The sequence below is a fragment of the Cervus elaphus genome, chromosome 24 (assembly GCF_910594005.1).
Source record: "Cervus elaphus chromosome 24, mCerEla1.1, whole genome shotgun sequence".
In the NCBI taxonomy this organism is placed as follows: domain Eukaryota; kingdom Metazoa; phylum Chordata; class Mammalia; order Artiodactyla; family Cervidae; genus Cervus; species Cervus elaphus.
This window is the reverse complement of record NC_057838.1, coordinates 66040183-66061405: the sequence shown is the minus strand read 5'-3', so window position 1 is coordinate 66061405 and position 21223 is coordinate 66040183. Positions and strand designations below refer to the sequence as shown.

At 43.2% G+C, this 21223-nt stretch overlaps 1 protein-coding gene across 1 annotated transcript in view; it reads right to left on the bottom strand.

Annotated features, from left to right (window-relative positions):
• The window catches only part of HRH1 (histamine receptor H1), a 142674-nt gene extending 128799 nt beyond the window's left edge, over nucleotides 1-13875 (bottom strand). The window contains exon 1 of the mRNA XM_043886459.1: nucleotides 13857-13875. The gene's annotated coding sequence lies outside the window, so the exon portion shown is untranslated. The remainder of the gene's footprint in view (nucleotides 1-13856) is intronic.
• Nucleotides 13876-21223: the final 7348 nt, after the last annotated feature.

The window sequence follows — 21223 nt, the reverse complement described above, 5'->3', positions numbered from 1 at the left end:
AGTTCCCCCAAGCAGTGACAAGAGCCGGCGCAGAGCCTTAAGACAAGTTAAATAAGGACATGAAAAGATGCTTCATGTCATTTGTTATCAGCTAAATGTAAGTTACTGAAAGTGTGATATTGAAGTGTCTGACATTATTGTGTGTCTATTTCTTCCTTCTGTTCTGTCCGTTTCTATTTCATGTATTTTGGGACGCTCTTGTTAGGAACATACATGTTTATAATCATTGTATCTTCTTGATGCATTGACCCTTTATCATAAAATATCCTTCTTTGTCTCTACATACTCAGCCGTGTCCAGCTCTCTGCAACCCTATGAACTGGAGCCTGCCAGGCCCCTCTGACCATGGAATTTTCCAGGCAAGAATACTGGAGTGGGTTGCTATTTCCTCCTCCAGGAGATCTTCCCGACCCAGGGATCTTTGTCTCTACTAATAGTTTTTTTTCTAAAGTCTATTTTTCTCTCATGTTAGCAGAGCCACTCAAGGTCTGTTTTGATTATGGTTTTCATAATATATCTTACCATCTCTTTTAAACCTATTTTTCTTTGAAATCTCAAAACTCAACACCTAGTTAGATCACAGTAGGCCTTAAAACAAGTCTTTATACATTTTAAAAGATTGAAAATCATATAAGGCATATCCTCCGACCACAGTAGAATAAAATCAGAACTCATCATAGCTGTAAATACCTACAGAAAAAGGGAGAAAGGTCTCAAATCAATAACCTAACTTTATATCTTAAGAAAGTAGAGAAAGAAGAACCAATTGAACCAAAGCTAAGCAGAAGAAAAGAGGAAGGAAGGAAAGAAAGAAGGAAGCAATCATTAGAGTCAATAATTAAGTTTAGGAAGGTGGTAGGACATAAAGTCAGTACATAAAAGTCAACTGTGTTTCTATGGACTAGCAATGAATGGTCCCAAAGTAAGACTGAGAAAGCATTTCCATTTACAGCTGAAAGACTAAAATATTTAGGAATAAATTTAACAAAAGAGGTGAAAGACTTTTACACTGAAAACTACAAAGCATCTTTGAAAGCAACTGAAGACCTGTATAAATGGAAAGACATTTGTGTTCATGGACTGGGAGATTTACTACTGTTAAGATGGCAACACTGCCCAAATTTATGTATAGATTCATTGCATTCCCTCTCAAAATTGAAGCTGCCCTTTTTTGGACAGAAACTGACAAGCTGATCCTAAAACGCAAATGCAAATGGAAGAGACCCAGAAGAGTCAAAATGATTTTGGAAGAGAATAGTGAAGTTGGGAAGAATCATACTTCCTAATTTCAAAACTGGCTTCAAACCTGTCAAGTAATAAAGACAGTGGTGCTGGTGTAAGGATAGACAGACACTTAGACTAGAACTGAAAGTCCAAAATAAGCATCTGCCTTTATGATCAATTGATTTCTGACAGGGTGCCAAGGCAATTCAACAGGAAAAGAATAGTCTTTTCAACAAAACGTACTAGGAGAACTGGATATCCACATGCAAAATGAATCACAGACCCAAGTGTACGAGCTTAAACTAGAAAACTCGTAGAGGAAAAATTGGTGTTCGTTTTAGTGACCTTGGATGAGACCATAGTTTCTTAGGTAGAATACAAAAACAGCACAAGCAACAAAAGACAAAATAAATTGGACTTTATCAACATTAAACACTTGTGCTTCCAAGGACACCATCAAGAAGTAAGAAGACAATCCACAGAAAGGGGTAAAGTATTTACAAATCAAAGTGACAAATGTTTGATATGCATAAAACTCTTGGAGGTCAACAATAAAAGACAGGCAACCAAGTTTAAAAATGGATGGATGGAATAGACATTTCCCCAAAGAGAAATATACAAGTGACAAATTAGCACGTGAAACAATGCTCAACATTTGGGAAGTGAAAATCAGAGCCTCAATGAGATATCATTCCACATGCATCATGATGACTATAATAAAAGAGGAAAACCCAGCAATAATAAGTGTTGGCAGGGATGTAGAGACCCTGTAGCTCTTATACATTTCTACTGGGAATGGAAATGGTGCAGCTGCTAAAGAGAACAACTGGCAGTTCCTCCAAACGGTAAACACGGAATTACCCTATGACCCAAAGATTTCACTCCTAGGGTAGATGCCCAAGAGAACTGAAAAACATATGTTCACACAAAATCCTGTACACAAATGTTCAAAACAGCATTATTTTAAAAAGCCAAAGAGTAGAAACAACCCAAATGTTCACCAACTGATGAATCAATAACCAAAGTGTGGTATATCCACATAAAAAGATATCCATAAGAAGGAACGAAGGACTTACAAAGGCTCAACATGGATAAACCTTGAAAATACTACGCCAAGTAGAAGAGGCCAGATCAAAAATGTCACAGATTGAATGTATATGTGTATATACACATACACACATATGTTTCAAGATATGCAAATTTAGAGTGCAAAAGTAGATGAATAGTTGCCAGGAGCTGTGGGCAGAGGGGAATTGGGAATGACTGCTAATGGGTACATGTTTCCTCTTGGATGATGAAAACATTCTGTAATTAAACTGTGGGGATAACTGCACAGCCTTGTGAATACACTGAAAACATAGATTGTATGCTTTATTGGAAGGACTGATGCTGAAGCTGAAGCTCCAATACTTTGGCCACCTGATCCGAAGAGCTGACTCATTGGAAAAGACCCTGATGCTGGGAAAGATTAAGGACAGGAGAAGTGGGTGACAGAGGATAAAATGGTTGGACAGCATCACCAACTCAATGGACATGAGTTTGAGCAAACTTCAGGAGACAGTGGGGGACAGGGAAGTCTGGCGTGCTGCCGTTCATGGGGTTGCAAAGAGTCAGACATGGCTGAGCGACTGAACAACAACAACAGAATATGGCTCATTCAATTTTTATAAATTTGATTAACCTAATATTAATGTATGCAACTAATGAGCTAGGAAGAAGTGCATAGAAAATGTGGAATCCAGTATTCTCTACAAGGATTTAAGATGTCATAGTACCAACCAAGGATGCATCATGACCTCCACCCTCACTGCCAGAGAATCTCCTGAGACGTTCCATCTCTCAATAGCTGGACATCCTCTAGCAAAGGAGCAGCAGTATGGAAAAAGGGAACTTTGCTACAGAAGAAGGGACCTTAGAACACCTATGTGTATCTCAACAGCACAAGTGAGTTCATTTCTAATTATTCCTCTCTGAGAAAGAGTGATAGGCAGAATATTTCTGTTTATAAATGGAAAAATAGTTAACAAAATTAAAATAATCAGTACTTCTTTTAAATAGGCAAAAGACTTGAATAGTTGCTTCACAGAATAATATACGAGAATGGCCAATGAGCGTGTGCAGAAGTGCTTGACTTCGTAAGTTATCAGAGAAATACCATTTCTAAAGTTAAAAGCCCTGAAAAGCCAAATGTCTTGGAGGCTATAAAGCAGCTCAAAATGTCAAGTACTGCCGGTGGGAGTGTAGAATGACATGCCCACTTTAGAGAACAGTTTGCTCATTTCTTGTCAAGTGAGCAACACCTATTCCATGACCCACCAATCCCACCCCTGGTTATTAACCCACGAGACATGAAAACACATGTCCACAGACTTACTCGAGAAGGTCCACAGCAGTCTTATTCAATAGCCAAGAATAGAAAGAATGCAAACGGCCCTCAACAGGACAATGGAGGAATAATTGCGGCATATTCACACAATGGGACATCACTCAGTGACAGACAGGAGTCACGACTGCTGCCTGCCTAGCGTGGACCAATTTCACAGACACCGTGTTGAGTGAAAGAGGCCAGACCCCAAAAGTACAGACTGTGTGATTCCATTTATATGATGGTTGAAAGCAGGTACATCTAATTCCCCGTGATAGAAATCAGAACAGTGATTGCCTACGGGGATTAACTAGAAAAGGAACACACACACACACACACACACACACACACACACACACCTCCCTCCTGGAGTGATGGGAACATTCCATATGCGGAGAACTGTGTTCATGACACAGGTGCACGCATTTATCCAAATTCACTTCCTGGGACACCCAAGGCTTCTGCACTTTGGTGTATGTAAATTTCACTTCAATGAAAAGAATGAAAAAGGTGTTTCAACTCATTTAACTGAAGCAGCAGTCGGGACTGGAAGGAGGGCGTTTCTGGAGCCAAATTGAAAGAGGCTGGAACACAGGGCTCTGATGTTCCGGGTCCTGGGGACGTGCAGAGGTGTGGGGCTCGGCCCCTGCCATGTGTTCCGGGGACACTGTCCGCCTCGTGTTCCCTCGCGCACAGCTTTGGCGGCTGAGTCAGCCAAGCTCCTCGCATCTGGGCTTTGCCATCAGCCCCTCCTCCCTGAGACACTTTGGAGGGCTTGTCCCCGGGGAGAGGCTCACCTGGAGCGACAGCAGCCTCTGGGTCTCCCTGCCTCCAGTCCTGGGGTGACCAGGAACGGGGGGGGCTCCCCCTCAGCCCCTGCCTCCCTGAGCCGCGATGGGCTGCGCCTTCTGAGAAATCTCATCTGGAGCGCCTGCTGCCTGCCCAGCCCTGCTCCTGAGTCCTTAGCACTCTCCGCGCCGGGAGGCGATGACTCAGTGCGGGGGAGGGCGACGGGGCCGCTGCAGCTGGAGGAGGAAAACGCCCCCATGCCTGCGGGACCTGGGCTTTCTGCGCCTCATCTGTCCGCTGTCCAGGCAGGATGAAGGAGCAGAAAGGACTTGAACTTTGGGGACAGACTAAGCTGGGGTGGAGGCACCATCCTGCTTAAGCCTCAGTTTCCTATCCTGTAAAATAGGGTGGTGGTATCTGAGGGCACTGGGTGATTTACTGAGGAAGGACTCTTAGGAAAAACCTGTAAGGGGGTGAAGGAAGCAGGACAGGGAAGGGGGAGCCGAGCGGGGAGGTGGCCACAGGTAAGGTCCCCCTGATCCGCTGGGGGCCTGGGGGTTGATCACATCACAACGCTGTTACCCACTCCGGATGCACCCCCCGCCCAGGTCAGCACTGACTGTGGGGTGCTCTTGAGAGGACCGCCTGGGGAGGCTCTGGTCAACAGAGGGTGATTCTCTGCAGAAGGAGGGGTGGCTGTGAGTTCTTGGCAGCCAGCATGCGGGAGGGTGGGCAGCATGCGGGAGGGTGGGCAGGCTGCCCTGGTGGGGGAGACGTCCTGATGTGGGACCCCCAAGAGCAACTATTGTAGGAGTGAGACACTGGTCGCTCTGGGCTTTTGTGAATTCACACAATCAGCAACAAACAAACAGTAACTATTTCTTAGCTGCATGAGAAAGGCTACATAGTACCATAAATGTGTGTGCCCTACCTACTGCAGAATCAACATGTTTTAGCGATCAGGGCAGAGTGAGAACCAATATCTATGCATCTAAGAATGAGCAGTATAAGGAAACACTTAGTGGTGCAAACTATTATATACAGGATATTGTATATTGGATGGATGCCTTTGAACTGTGGCGCTGGAGAAGACTTTTGAGAGTCCCTTGGACAGCAATGAGATCAAACTAGTCAATCCTAAAGGAAATCAACCCTAAATACTCACTGGAAAGACTGATGCTGAAGGTGAAGTTCCAATACTCTGGCCAACTGATGCGAAGAGCTGACTCATTGGAAAAGACCCTGTTGCTGGGAAGATTGAGGGCAGGAGGAGAAGGGGACGGCAGAGGATGAGATGGTTGGGTAGCATCAGACTCAATGGATGTGAGTTTGAGCAAACTCCAGGAGATAATGAAGGACAGGGAAGCCTGGCGTGCTGTAGTCCATGGAGTCGCAAAGAGTTGGACATGGCTGAGCAACTAAACAACAACAAACAACATGGTCTAACTCATGTTAAATATATTCAAACAACATGGTCTAACTCATGTTAAATATATTCAAACAACATGGTCTAACTCATGTTAAATATATTCAATACCCCATGATAAACCATAATAGAAAGAATATGAAAAGAATATATATATATGAATCACTTTGCTGTAGAGCAGAAATTAACACAACATTATAAATCAACTCTACTTCAATAGAACACAACAGCCAGAAGTTGGCAGAGCAGCTGTGTCCTAAAGGCCTTCCTTTTATTTCTGGACACAGGAAAGTTTGGGGTTTCCAAGGAAAGTAGCTGGAGTCGTGGTGGAAGGCCCTTTAGGGACACGGGGCAGTGGCTGTCTACCATCTGGTCTCACCATCTTGCCACACCATTCTGCCTTCCTTCCACGTACCTGGAAGATCTTCATGCCCACCTCCCCGGGCCTCTGCCCATCTACACCCACTCCTCCCCTTAACCGCTCTCCATTTTGTGCTTCTAAGAACTTGAGACTGGTCACTGGGTACCATCACCTGGTCCATCCAGCCCGGGACTCTGCTTCTCAAAGGGCTTTCCAGAAACAGGGAGTTAGAAATGTTCCCGGGATGTCCACGTACCCTCTCAGAACGTACATCATGGGAGGGAAGAGCACTGACTTCAGGGTCAGACAGGCCTGGGCTTGAACCCAGCTCTGCCATTTGATGGCTGTGTGCTCTTGATCAAGCTGCTTTACCTCTCTGAGCCTCAGATCCCTCTCTGTAAAAACCAGATACATGGATGTGCTTGTTCAGAAGGGTGAGGAGGAAGACCAAGCGCCGCATCAGTGAAGGGCTCAGCACACAGAAAGCCCTTGGTAAATGCCCACTCTTTGCCCCTTGTCTCCTCTGCTGGGCTGCATTCTCGGTCTTGTCACCCCTGGGGCTGGCGGGCAGCTTTCCCAGGTTCACCACGTGCACTGAGGGTCCAGCTGATTCTGCTCATTTGGCCTCATGAACTTCCTCGCCCTCTGGGAAGGGGCCCTGGTCCTGCCAGCTTCTGGCCTCAGTTCCAGGAACTGCCCCATGGTTCAGTTTATTTCCTCTCAGCTGTTTCTTACATCTCCCAGGAAACTCATCTCTTTTACAAACATCCTCTTTGTCTCCTCGTCCGCCGCCCTTTCCTTGGAAAGATGGTTTGGCCAAGTTGGCTCCTTTGCCACGAAGCTGTGTCTTCTGTTTGGCATTCTGATAAGATGGTACGGCGCCCCCGTGGGATCGGCCATCACAGTTGAGGACTTGAAAAGGGCTGGTGGTCGGATGCCTGAGCACCTCTTTCCTCCACCTTAGAGGTGCCTCTGCAGACAAGGACGGACCTCTGGGTCTTGCATGTCAGGGCACAGACAGCAATATCCCAGCCTGACCGTGGGGTAGCTTACAACTAAAACGTGTCTTTTGATGGAGTCTGGGGGTTTGGAGAGAGGGGAAGAGAGACCCACGTGTGGAGGGGCCCTGCCTTGATTTCTGGAACTGCCACATGCAGTGGGAGGGGTCTGGGTTTGAGTCCAGGCATGGCCACTTACCAGCTACGTGATGTAGGGTATTTTATTGAACCACTCTGTGCCTCAGTTTCTACTCCTATAAAATGGGTATAATGACAACGAGCATTTTCCCTGGCACTGGGGTTTTACCTCGTTCACACACACGCGTCATTACTTCTGAAACAGCAGCTGCTGTCCCTGGGGAAAGGCCCCTGCACACCCAGGCCCTGTGCTGGGTAAAGTTGACCTTGGCCTCCAGCCTTCAGGTTGGGCATGTATTTCAGACCTAGCCTGTGAGCATATTCCCAGGACATGTCCCTGGATATATTCCTTGGGGTGTTCAGATATGGATACCAGACCCCCAAGGGCTCAGTCAGACTCAATGCCAGGGCTTCTGTTGGAAGTTGAGAACCAGAAGGTCTCTTTCCCCAGGGATTTCAGAGAGATTACAGTTTCTGCTCAGAGCTGCTCCTGATGATTTTGCCTCCATGAAAGGACAACGTGATTGAGAAAGAAGCCAAAGGAGACGAAGAGAGAGAGGTTCTCGATAGCATCCTTTGAACGCCTGGATCCAGCTGGGCCTGAAGATTGGCCTTGGGGTTTCTAATCACCATCTTTGGCCAAAGACAGTTTATGTTGGGTTTCTTGTCCCTTATAATTGCAGAGTCCTCAGTCCTATTGAATGTGCAACAATAACACCTCCCTCTCTGCAACCCACTCCAGTATTCTTGCCTGGAGAATCCCATGGACAGAGGAGCCTGGTGGACTACAGTCTGTGGGGTCGCAAAGAGTCAGACACGACTGAGCAACTGACACTTTCGCTTTTCTCTGGTTGTTCGGAGAATCAAAGAACACAAGCCATGTGAGGCTCTTAGAACAGGGCATGGCATGCAGTAGGCACTTAATAAACGCCCCCTACCTCCCAGGGCCTCACTCTTCTCATCTGTCAGATGGGTATATTAAACTGTGACCTATCACTTGTTAGTGGTGGGGCAGACCTTGAAGGGGACGTCTGGGCGGTTCTGTTAAGCAACAGTGAAGCCCCGTGGTAGAAAGAGCAGTGCCCACTGCACAGTGTCCATATCCCAACCCCTGGTCCCCGTGAACAAGTTACGAGGCAAAGGAACTTCTGCAGATGTGATTTAGTTAAAGATTTTGAGATAAAGAGTTTTTTTTTTAAGATTATTTGGGTGCCTGCGTACTCGGTTGTTTCCGTCATGTCTGCCTCTTTGCAACCCTATGAACTGTAGCCTGCGAAGCTCCTCGGTCCATGGGATTCTCCAGGCAAGAACACTGGAGTGGGTTGCCATTCCCTTCTCCAGGGGATCTTCCCAACCCAGGGAGGGAACCCACATTTCCTGCATTTGCAGATGGATTCTTTACCTCTGAGGCACCAGATGGGTCCAACCTAATCACACAAGTTCTTAAAAGAACCTAAGAATCACATCACAGAGATACAACATTGCTGACCTTGAGGATGAAGGAAGAAGGCCTTCTTCTTCCAGGAAGGAGGCACTGGGGAGCTTCTAGAGAGGGGAAAGGGGAAAGGTAAGGGGATGAATGTGGGGAAGGTAAGGGGATGAATTCCCCTGTATCATCGGGAAGAAGCGCAGCTCTGCCAACACACCGGTATCAGTCTAGGGAGACTGGCATCGGAATCCTAACCTCCAGAACAGTCAGATAATCAACTGGTATTGATTTTGGCCACTGAGTTTAAGATAATTTGTGTTTATAAAAGAGACAACAGGACCCAAGTGGAGTCACTTATGTGACACTCCATGTCACCAAATTGAGACTTAATATATAACAATTACAGTCTCGGTCACATCCAGGAATAGAATCTTAACCCAGTCAGGAATGATCTAGTTAGCACTGGCGAACCTGCCTGACAGAAGCCTTCTCTACTCCCCAGGGGGCTCAGAAGGCAAAGAGTCTGCCTGTGATGCAGGAGATTCAGGTTCGATCCCTGGGTTGGGAAGATTCCTTGGAAAAGGGGATGGCTGCCCACTCCAATATTCTTACCTGGAGAATTCTATGGTCAGAGGATCCTAGCAGGCTACAGTCCATGGGGTCATAGAGTCTAACACTTTCACACTTTCACTAGCTCCCATGGACTATAAACCAGGAGAGACTTGGGCATAAGTGAAGTGAAAGTCGCTCAGTCGTGTCTGACTCTCTGTGACCCCATGGCCTATACAGTCCACGGAATTCTGCAGGCCAGAATCCTGGAGTGGGTGGCCTTTCCCTTCTCCAGGGGATCTTCCCAACCCAGGGATCCAACCCAGGTCTCCCACATTGCAGGCAGATTCTTTACCAGCTGAGCCGCCAGGGAAGCCTGAGACACTGGGACATAAAACAAGGTGCAAACAGCTCACGGTCTAAAGATACAGAAATCATACAGGGTCTGTTCTCTTTTCACTGTGGATTTATATTGGAAATCAATGAAATAGAATTTGTATCCTGCTGTTGTGTGAAAATTGTATAAATCTTAATTTTGTTGAATTGGTTCATAGTGCTTTCCAAGTCTACTATACTCTTCTACTTTTCTGTTCATTTTGTTATTTTTTGAGAGTTTGGTAATGAAACTCCAACTGGAAATCTTATTCAATCTCCTTAAAAAACAATTGGAGAGACTTTCCTGGTGGTCCAATGGTTAAGAATCTGCCTTGCAATGCAAGGGACTCAGGTTCCATCCCCGGTCAGGGAACTAAGATTCCGCATGCTGTGGAGCAACGAAGCCCATGTACCACAACTACTGGGCCCACACACCCCAACTACTGAGTCACACATCACAACTACTGAGACCACACATCACAACTATTGAGGCCACACACCACAATTGAGACCACACATCACTACTACTGAGACCACACATCACAACTGAAACCACACACCACAACTACTGAGTCACACACCACAACTACTGAGACCACACACAACTACTGTGACCACACACAACTAGAGACAACTAGTAATAAAGAACTAATAATCCTGATGCAGCCAAATAAATAAATATCATAAAAATATTTACAACATATAGTGTAACCATATGAAACTGTGTTCTGTATTTTCCACGATGTGTTATCATACTTTTGTTGACTTTATTAGCACTATGAACTCTAATTAAGCTTTTGAGTTTTGTTTTCAATCGCACTTTTTATTGCTGTTATAAATCTCTGCTTCTATGTTGGCCTTTTGCAGTTCTGTGGGATTTTCCTTTTTTTTCCCCCTACTTTTTCTCTTATTTTAATTTTAATTAAAAAATTTTTTAAATCTATTATTATTTTTCTACATTTATTCGTTTGCTCTTCCTACTGTTCTTTCTCCCTTGCAGTTAATCTTTAATATGTATGTCTTCTTTATCTACCTCTATTTAACTTTGCATTTCTATTCTTCCTTTCCTTTCTTTTTCTCACCATATTTGTTAGCTTTGTTTCATTGCTTTATTCCCCAGTTGGCACCTTACTTTAGTTTTGTTTTCTAGTTTGTGCTTTAGTTTTGTTCTTTTTTTTTTTTTTTTTTCAGTTTTGTTCTTAACTGGTATATATCATTTTTGGTTTCCTTTGTCCACTGGGTCAATCTATTGTACTTTATTTTTGTTGGATTGTTTTGATTTGCTTATGGCTGTATATGCATATGTGTGTATTCCATTATTTTAATTATTATTTGCCTGATTTTGTCACTGCCATTTGTCTGGTGTTCACCTTTGGTTTCTCGTTTCTGGGTATTTGTATTAATAACATTTAATGCCATAATAAACCATCTGTGAAATCTCTGTTACTGGCCCAAGATCAAGCCCTGAGCTTTCGGATTGGGAGCGCTGACTCCAAGACTCTAGACTACCAAAGAACTCCTAACCCTAGGGAGTATCAGACAGAGAGACACTCACAAAGGCAACCACTTCTATACAAGACCAAGCATCACCTGACTACCAGCAGCGTCCCGTGCAGGACGCCTCATCCAAATAAAAGACAAGAAAAAGTACAAACCCAGTCATCAGCAGACAAGATGACCACCTCACTCAGCCTGCCCATCAGAGGAAAAAAACAAAACAAAACTCAGCACAAATCTCACCCTACACGAAGCTTACACAAACCGCGGGACCAACCTTAGGAGGGCAGAAGCCAAAAGGGAGAAAGAATTCAACCTTGAAGCCTGGGTAACGGAGACCTCAAACACAACAAATTTAAAAAAATGAAAAGGTAGAGAAATACTGTACAAATGAAGGAACAAACTAGAAACACACAAGTCCAAAGAAATTTTAAAAAATTTAAAAATAAAAGACGCCTACTTCCCCCCGAAGGAAGGAATAACTTCCTGGTCCTGGTAAAACTTCCTTGTCCTGCTCCCTCCCTCCTATAAAAACCTTTCAGTTTGCATAGCATCTCAGAGCCCCCTTCCATCTGCTGGATAGGATGTTGTTTGATTCATGAATCACTGAATACACTTATAAGATCTTTAAAGCTTACTCAGGCAAATTTCGTTTTTTAACAGATTTTGTGGCAGCAATGGGATCTGGAGGAAACCTTTGACAACTTTGGGGACAACAAGAAACACAGGAGTTGGCAGGCACAAACCCCTTTAGTTCTCTGCCTTTCTTGCCATTTCCAAGGGCTGGGGGTAAGTTCTCCTCAGTTCAGAGCTCTGTTCGCTTTGCAAGGAGCCACTGATGTACCTGACTTTCCAGCCCAGGGCAGGTCAGCTTGAGTCAGCAGACAGTCCCAATTCTGAGCTCTTGGCTCAGTCCCTGGATTCCATGTTGGGTTGGGAGTTCAGCCCACAGTGGCCCATTTGACCGGAATCCCAGTCCACAGTCCGCATTCTTTGGGGACGTGCTGGTTCAGTCCTTTCGCCAGTCCCCAGGTCCATACGAGAATGGCTAGTGGTGCACGCAAGGCCTCCTCTGGGCCAGTCCGCAGTAACAACTCTTTGGTTGTTGCTGGGGTGTTAACAGGAAGGAAAGGCTATTTCTGGTGGGAATTGCAGAAGCCAAAAAGCTGCAACACTGGTGGGCATAGACCGAGCACTTCAAAGCTGTTAGGGCACTCACCACCTAGCTCCAAGACTCTTGTGTTGGAACACGCTGATCACAGAATGGGTTAGGTTGACACTAGCTCACGCATCAGCCTAAAGAAAATTTCTGTGTAATGAGGTGCACTGTAAAACCACACGAATTCTCAACCCAGTGGCACATGCCTCTTAAGTATAATATTAACTTGGCTCCGAGAGACCCAAGGCTCTGCTGAAGAAATGGGGTCCTGAGGTCCCCACGAGCTGAGCACACTTTCAGCATACTTGCTTGTTTACGTCTAAGAGCTGTGGTCCCAGGCTAAGATGACCTAGAAGTATAACGGCTATTAAGAGGAATGGTTTAAGACAAGGTCACTTAAGAAATGCACTTGAAAGCAAGGGCTCTCCAATCAAACAAACAATAGGTTTCCTGATTTAGTTGTCATGCAGAAGCCTCCAAAGGGCTTCAAAACTCCAAAATAGCTTCATTAAGAGTCACTGACAAAGACTAATGAAAAATTAAAAGGTAGAAGATGCACATAAAATAAAAGACCATGAGCGTGACGTAACTCATACCAGTCTCCTCCACTGCCTTTATTTGCCATTGTCACTGAGCACCGCCAAGAACGGTGGGCCAGAAGTGATCAGACCCTGCCCTCTCCTCAACCTCCTGTCTTGTTTGCTGATTGCGACCCTGCCTGGGGCTGGAACAACCTGGACAGAATACCGCTGTGGGATGTAAAAGCTCTGACCGTCCACTAGGATGGTTCTACCACTTCCTGTGGGTTGGCTCCAGCCCCACAGGGAGACATGTTGGAGGCATAGCTGGACGGGATGCTTATGCCCCCAAATTCATACAGTGTCAGAACAGAGGGTGGGTTGGTTACAGTGCACAGGGGAATGTAAGGCCAGCACAGATATCGAGTGCAAATTGGAAAAAACTACGCCGAGCTGGAAAAACTATGAATCCTCTGAAGCCTGTTCCCAAGAGGAACTAAGAGGTTCCTGTATCTTGGGGTAGAACTTAGATTACACGGAACTTGGCCAGAAGAAGGTGAGAGAGCCTGGGGGAAATCACAGCTTTAACTCTTTCTCTGATTATTGTGAGTCGTACAGTCCAGATTCCTGTGGCATCAATGAGGTGATTGTTATCCTGGAAGCTACCTGCTCTTGCCTGTGCAGTTTACAAATTGTTCCTTTGTGACCGTCAAGATTGTCCTCCCCCATATCCTAAGTATCCTCCATATTCCCATCGTTATTAGAGGTTCACCAACTCAGCGGGACCACGTCCCCAAAGCGTGAAGTCTGAGTTTACGGGTCCACATGGTGCAACCTCGGGTTTTGGCAGCGCTTGAGCAGGACAGCAGGGAAATGAGCATTTAGGACCAAGGTTCCGCACTGGCTTGGGAACTGGAGGAATATTGGAATATTTGGCAGCCACAGAGCAGCAACACCCATTCTCAGACGCATGGTACCACCTACCTCACCCTCTCTTGTCCTCCAGCCTGTGCAAGAGCCCTGCTTACCACTTCTTGGGGGAACGGGTTGTTCCTCAGCATATTCAAGCTCAGAGACAAGATCCAGAACAGTACCAGGACAGGGTGATACTAGAAGATGATAAGAAAGTAAAGAGTTGAAGTCAAACACTGGTTGCAAAATTTCTGGTTTTTCATTGCTTTCTCTTTTTTAAAAAGTGCTACCTGCTAACGAGTGGGGAAAAGGAATATGCAACAGTTTTGTGATGTTTCATTTTTTTAAAATTTTGTACTATTTCAGGATGGTGATATGTGACAAAATGCTTATCTAGAGAAATGTATGTTTGTGTAGCATGTAGATGTATGTTATAACTTTTGAAAGTGATGATTACTGTGGGATGCTAAAAGTGTATTGTTTAATTTATAAAAGAGTTAAGAATGGGATGGCATAAGAAGAGTTAAGAATGAAGGCTTTATACCAATAGACAATAAATACAGGAAATTTCAGACTTAGGTGGCTTTAGTTGATGAGTCATTATCTCATAAAAGCATTGATAATCTAGTTGGTATTTTTTAGTGGGTGTTTGTGCTGTTCTTACTCATTCAGTTGGGTCCAACTCTTTGCAACCCCGTGGACTATATGTAGCCCACCAGACTTCTCTGTCCATGGGGATTCTCCAGGCAAGAACACTGGAGTGGGTTGCCATGCCCTCCTCCCAGTGGGTATTTACTGTTCTTCAAACATTTAAACCAAGCCTTTGACTACTAATTATACTTATCTGTGTGTTTTGATCACTTCTGAGCTTAGGAGCTTTGAATTCTTCAGTGGTGTCTGGGGTTCTGGTAAATGAGAATTATCTTTTTTCAGAAAAGGTAGAAAATAAGTATCTAGAAGGTTGTTGTGAAGGATTGTGTGCTGGAAAAAAACCTTGAAACCTCCATTTCGTTTTAAGAATGGAAATATAACTGATTTAAATATGGTATTCGTTTCAGGCATATAACATAGCGATTCCATATTTTTATATATTATACTATATTTCAAGTTATTATAATTATTGGCTATATTCCCTGTGCTGTACAATATATCCTTTGAGCTTATTTAATTATATTTATTTACTTTTGGCTGTGCTGCTTGGTTTGTGGGATCTTAATTCCCCAACCAAGGACTGAACCCAGGCCCTGGGCAGTGAGGGTGCAGAGTCCTAGCCACTGGACCACTAGGGAATTCCCTAGCTTATTTATTTTATACATAGGATTTTATGCCTCTTAATCTCCTACCCCTATTTCCTCCTTCCCCACTACCTGCTCCCCACCGGTAGCCACTAGCTTATTCTCTATATCTGTGAATTTGTTTTGTTATATTCATTCATTTTATCTTTTAGATTCCACATAAATGTGGTAGCAGACAATATTTGTCTTTCTCTGTCTGACTTATTTCATTAAGCATAACACTGTCTAGCTCTATCCATGTTGTTTCAAACGGCAGAATTTCATTGATTTTAATGGCTGAGTAGAAGTCTATTACTATACGTATATGTGTGTGTATGTGTATATGTACACATATTTTCCAGGTGGTGCAGTGGTAAAGAATCCACCTGCCAATGCAGAAGACAGAAGAGACACAGGTTCGACCCCAGGCTGGAAAGATCCTCTGGAGGAGGAAATGGCAACCCACTCCAGTATTCTTGCCTGGACAATTTCATGGACAGAGAAGCCTGGCGGGCTACAGTCCATGAGGTTGCAAAGAGTCGGATGTGACTGAGCACAGACACACATACATATTAATATATATGTATACAGACCCTGATGCTGGGAAAGATTGAAGGCAGGAGGAGAAGGGGCCAACAGAAGATGAGATGGTTGGATGGCATCACCGACTCGATGGACGTGAGTTTGAGCAGGCTCCAGGAGTTGGTGATGGACAGGGAAGCCTGGTGTGCTGCAGTCGGTGGGGTCACAAAGAGTTGGACATGACTGAGCGACTGAACTGAATACAGACACACATTCATCTGTTGTTGATGGACCACATGCATTTTTTTAAAGAGGTAAAGCTCAAATGCTTCAACAAATGTCAGAATTCTAACAGCAAAATCATGCAATTCTCTGTGTAAACTGCAGTGTCGCTGTAGCAGTCTGTTTCAGTTATATTAAAATGATAGAAAAATAAAATAAGACCCCCTGAGGGTGCAGGTGATCCTCTCCAGGGACCTTTCACCCCTTGGTCAAGGACCAAATGAAGGAGTAAAGAATTTTCTAAACCCAGGGAAGATCCCCAAGTTTTCTGAAAAATTTAGAGTCCTTAATGAGGCCCGTGACCCCAGGCTGCCAGGTCTTTAGCATCTTGTGCGCATGCTGGTAAAGACCGGTTGCTGCTGCTGCTAAGTCGCTTCAGTTGTGTCTGACTCTGTGCAACCCCATGGACTGCAGCCCGCCAGGCTCCTCTGTCCATGGGATTCTCCAGGCAAGAATACTGGAGTGGATTGCCATGCCCTCCTCCAGGGGAATCTTCCTGACCCAGGGATCGAACCCACGTCTCTTATATCTCCTGGGTTGGCAGGTGAGATCTTTACCACTAGCACCACCTGGGAAGCTCAAAAATGGATTCAGGAAGCAGAAAGTCAGAACCCCAAGGATGATATCTGAGATCCTCAGTTTTCAACATGGTCTCCTTATGGGCCAGAAAAAGCTTGCAAAATAGAAACTGATCTTTTAGAAGCTCTTTCTAGTCTTTGTGCCTGCACTGATGGGTCTGTTATTCAAACAGGCAAACAAAACAGAGATGAATCTGTACCAGCCTTTAAAGCCCATTTGGAACCTCTCTTCCTTCAGTGTTCGGGTTCCATACAATAAACCATGCCACCCAGCCTGCTCTGGCTGCCCTGTTTGTAAATGGATTATCTCTTGAGATTAGCGGTTAGATAAAAAGCAGAAAATAGAATGGGAGGCCACTGACCTGACTGGACTTATGACTAGAGCTGAGCACTCTGAAAGGATTGTAAACAAAGGTCCATCAAGCTGCAATTGCTCCAAGGCCAGAAACCTAAAATAACACCTGGGCCTCATCCGCTGCATCATGTGTTCTAGGGCTCCATCATGAGAATACTGTCCCCAGTGGGACAGCGTCTCATTTGTAATCAACTGGGACACTGGAAAGAAAAGCTTTTCCTCAAAGGTTTTATGCAAATCCTTCCACATCAACTTGCATGTCTTCATATCTACCCTTGAAGGTGGTGGTGGTGGTTTAGTCACTAAGTCGTATCCAACTCATTGCAACGCCCACCAGGCGACTCTGTCCATGAGATTTCCCAGGCAAGAATATTGGAGTGGGCTGCCACTTCCTTCTCCAGGGGATCTTCATGACCCACAGACTGAACTCGCATCTTCTGTGTTGCAGGTGGATTCTTTACCGACTGAGCCATCAGGGAAGCCCGTTGAAGAACTCCCAAATGGGTCCCTCCAAGGGTTAATGGATCTCTAAAGGATCTTCTGGTAAACTGCTCTGCTAGTCCCTTAAAAAGCCAAGGGAAACCAACATTAAAATTAATGGAAGGCTATGCTAAATTCTGGTAGATAATTGGAGCATGCTAACGCAATCCAGGGAGAACTGGGAGAAGCCAGCGAAGGGTGAGAATTCTTACCAACATCAGCTTCCCTGAATCTCTGCCTCTAGTGTTTGGCGGAGAGAAGAAAATATCTTTTCATATTGTCCCTTTCCAAGTTTAGACCCAATGGTTATTGACCCTTTCTCTCCCAGGGACAGCTGTCACCTTCCTTCCTGTCAGTGTCCTGACAGCTTGACTTGGTAACTGCCAGGCTGGGAGGGGGCCTCAAAATATGGCCGGAAAGAAATGTGGGTTGAACTCCATTTGTGGCTAGGGTCCACAGCCAGCTCTCATGGGAGCAGTCTAAGTCCTTCTTTCCTTTGGCTCCCTTCGGGAGTAGCCCTAGGTCATGGAAGGATGCTATCTTTTGCGCCTTTCTTTGGGGATGGCTCCTGTGTCCAGGGGCTGGTTCAGTACCATCAGAAATACTTCTTGCTTGTCTCAGCTGAAACCTAACAAGATATTTGAAAGGATTTCTTTTTGAAAGGATTTTTAATGTGGCTTAGTTGTCAAATGTTGGCCAAATTGGAAGCTAGTATTCAGAGCATGATAGGAATATTTTTAAAAGCCTTTCCCCTTAAGCTAAGTGTATCTAGAGGAAAAGTAAAATCTTCTGAAACTCTTGAGGAAAGATTTACTAAAACATTCTAAAGACAAACAGTCCTACATCCAGACCACAGAACTCATTCAATTTCCATCTTAGTTGGAAATCTTCTCCCTCATATAAAGAAGCAAACTGAAGATAATGTATTAAGTATCTGGAAGGGCAGATCAGCCCCTAGGTATCATTTAGGTTACAACTCATTCTTTGAGGAATTAACAACAATTGTCCTTGGCTTTCAAATTTCTGCAAAATTTGAAGTGCTGCTCTAGAAACAATTCAAAATCCACTTATCTTTACCATCTCCGATTCCTAAGACTGAAAACAAGGGAGCAGGAAGCTTTTAAAAAATACAGACTGCCATAGAAATCCTTCACTAAAAATCTAGCCCACAACTTTCATAAAGATTACTTGCCAAGGATGAATACAAATATTGTGTCTTCTTCAACAATATTAATAGGAAAAACTTTAACCATCCCAGCAGGTACACTTATTTCAACTGCCAAAAAAAAAAGTTTGAATTCAACTATTCTTTTATAAGCTAATGGGTTTTACATTATCATGTCCATTTCATGGCTAAAAATGTCAAAGCTAGAAGATCTCTGTTTGCATTTATCTAAATGTTGATTTACATCTATGAATATATGTTGTAGATGTGTGATATTTTTCTACCTTTGAGTGGTATTGCTAAGATTAGCTTTTAAAAGAGTTTTATTTAATTGACTTGAAGGAAAATAAATGCTTCTAAACTCTCAAAAGTATAGAAATTAATCCAAATGTTTTCCAACTTACCATTGAAATATTTAGTAAATAAAATATTTAGGCTAAATATTTAGTAAATAAAAACTAGTTTAAATTTTTTTATTTGATTAAAACAGGTCTGTCTTTAGAATTATCAGTATTAAATGTAAAACTTTTACTCAGGCTTACTAAAGTCAAATAAGCTCATGTTATCTCTATTAAAGAATCTGTTGGCAAGAAAAATAGCTTGGGATGATGGCTGACTTTGTTCAATATCTTAAGAAGCTTTCACAGATAGTCAAAATATAATTGTTAAGAACAAGAGATGTAGACAGATGTAAATGAAATAAGAGTTTGTAGGCGAACTTTCAGAAATAACTATGTGTAAAAGCATACCTAGTAGTTTGCCAAATATTTTTTGTAATTTGAAACTTTTAGGTTTTGATGATTTAAATGATGGAAACTCATTGAATATCTAGATCATCTCCAAACACTTAATTACTGAATACAGTTTTACCCACTTTTAACATCTTCTCAGAGAAACTAAAGCTATTTGAGTCTACCAGTAAACATGTCTTCTTCCTCATTTAAAAAACTGTACTGTGAGGAAGCATATGCTTCTAGAGTTTATTCATGCATTATTCATAAATTTGCCAATTTAAAGACCCTAGTGAAAGAGACAGTCTATACTTGCTTATTTCTTAGTCTTCACTAGAAATTGAAGGTTCTAAGAGCTAAGAATTCTGATCAATACATGTAACTAAAACTACTTAGAAATAATAAGGGCAAAAGAAAACAAATGTTTATGAAAATTAGGTAAAAAAGCAAAATGATTGATCCAGGGTGAGAAACAGAAAAAATACATAGGACAAAATCTGAAAGGATATGAAAAAATAACTTGCGGGAGTTTTGTGCAAAAGGATTCTTAGGAAAGGAATTTTATGCATGGTCAAGCTCAGACTAGAATGAATTAAAGTTAAAAAGGGAGTTTTTTTATATCAAAAGTGTACTGGTACAAAATCAGAATTCAGCTTTCTCAAAGTTGTTGGTTTTTTTTTTTTAGACTGTTGGTCTGCACTTGATAAGAAAGATATTGTGAAAGGTTTTTCTTCACCTTTTGAGTAATCTGCCTAGAATGCAAAGATTTTATGTCTTACAAAACAGTTTCCTATTCTTTGTGCTGTCTTAAAAAGGTCTTTGAGTATTTAAGAAAACTGAGTTTTCTCAATAATAAAAGAGCTAAGTTTTGCTTAGGACTGTGTAATTATTTTTTGCCTTTGAAATCTTTTATTGTCACTTTGGTTAAACAGATATCTAAGTGTTGCTTCATTATATAACCTGTGGTCTTTATTTAGTCAAGTATCGAAGACTTCTTTTTTTTTTTTTAAACAAACTCCACCAAATCAAATTCTAAATGAAGTCTTTTTGACTTATAAGTAACTTTGGGACTTTTTGAAAGGATCCCTGGAACATCTCAGAAGACATGTTCTCTCTCCTTAGAAAAAGGAGGATGTTAAACTAATTATTTTCTTGGGCTCCAAAATCACTGCAGATGGTGGCTGCGGCCATGAAATTAAAAGATGCTTGCTTCTTGGAAGAAAAGCCATGATAAAGCTAGACAGTATATTAAAGAGCAGAGACATTACTTTGCCAACAAATGTGCATATAGTCAAAGCTGTTGTTTTTCCAGTTGTCATGTATGGATATGACAGCTGGACCATAAAGAAGGTTGAGCACTGAAGAACTGGTGCTTTTGAACTGTGGTGTTGGAGAAGACTCTTGAGAGTCCCTTAGACTGCAAGGAGATCAAACCAGTCCAACCTAAAGGAAATCAACCCTGAATATTCATTGGAAGGACTGAGCTGAAGCTCCAATACTTTGGCCACCTGATGCAAAGAACTGACTCATTGGAAAAGACCCTGAAGCTGGGAAAGATTGAAGGCAGGAGGAGAAGGGGACGGCAGAGGATGAGATGGTTGGATGGCATCAGACTCAATGGACATGAGTTTGAGTAAGCTCTGGGATTTGGTGAGGGACAGGGAAGCCTGGCGTGCTGCAGTCCATGGGGTTACAAAGAGTCAGACACAACTGAGCAACCAAACAACAACAAAAACAACAAGCTAATCAGGCTTATTTGACATATTAAATTACAGGGGAAGAATTGTCACATAAGAACTAATATAAAAAAAACAAACTAATATCAAGCCTTCTTTATGTTGTACTCACAAAGATATAGGGCTTCCCAGGTGGCTCAGTGGTAAAGAATCTGCCTGCCAATGCAGGAGACATGAGTTCAATTCCTGGGTCAGGAAGATGCCCTGGAGAAGGGAATGGCTACTCATTCCAGCATTCTTGCCTGGGAAATCCACGGACAGAGGAGTCTGGAAGGCTACTGTCTATGGGGTCACAAAAAAGTTGGACGTGACTTGGCAATTAAACAAAACAACATAAAGGTACAAGTTATAAGTATTTCA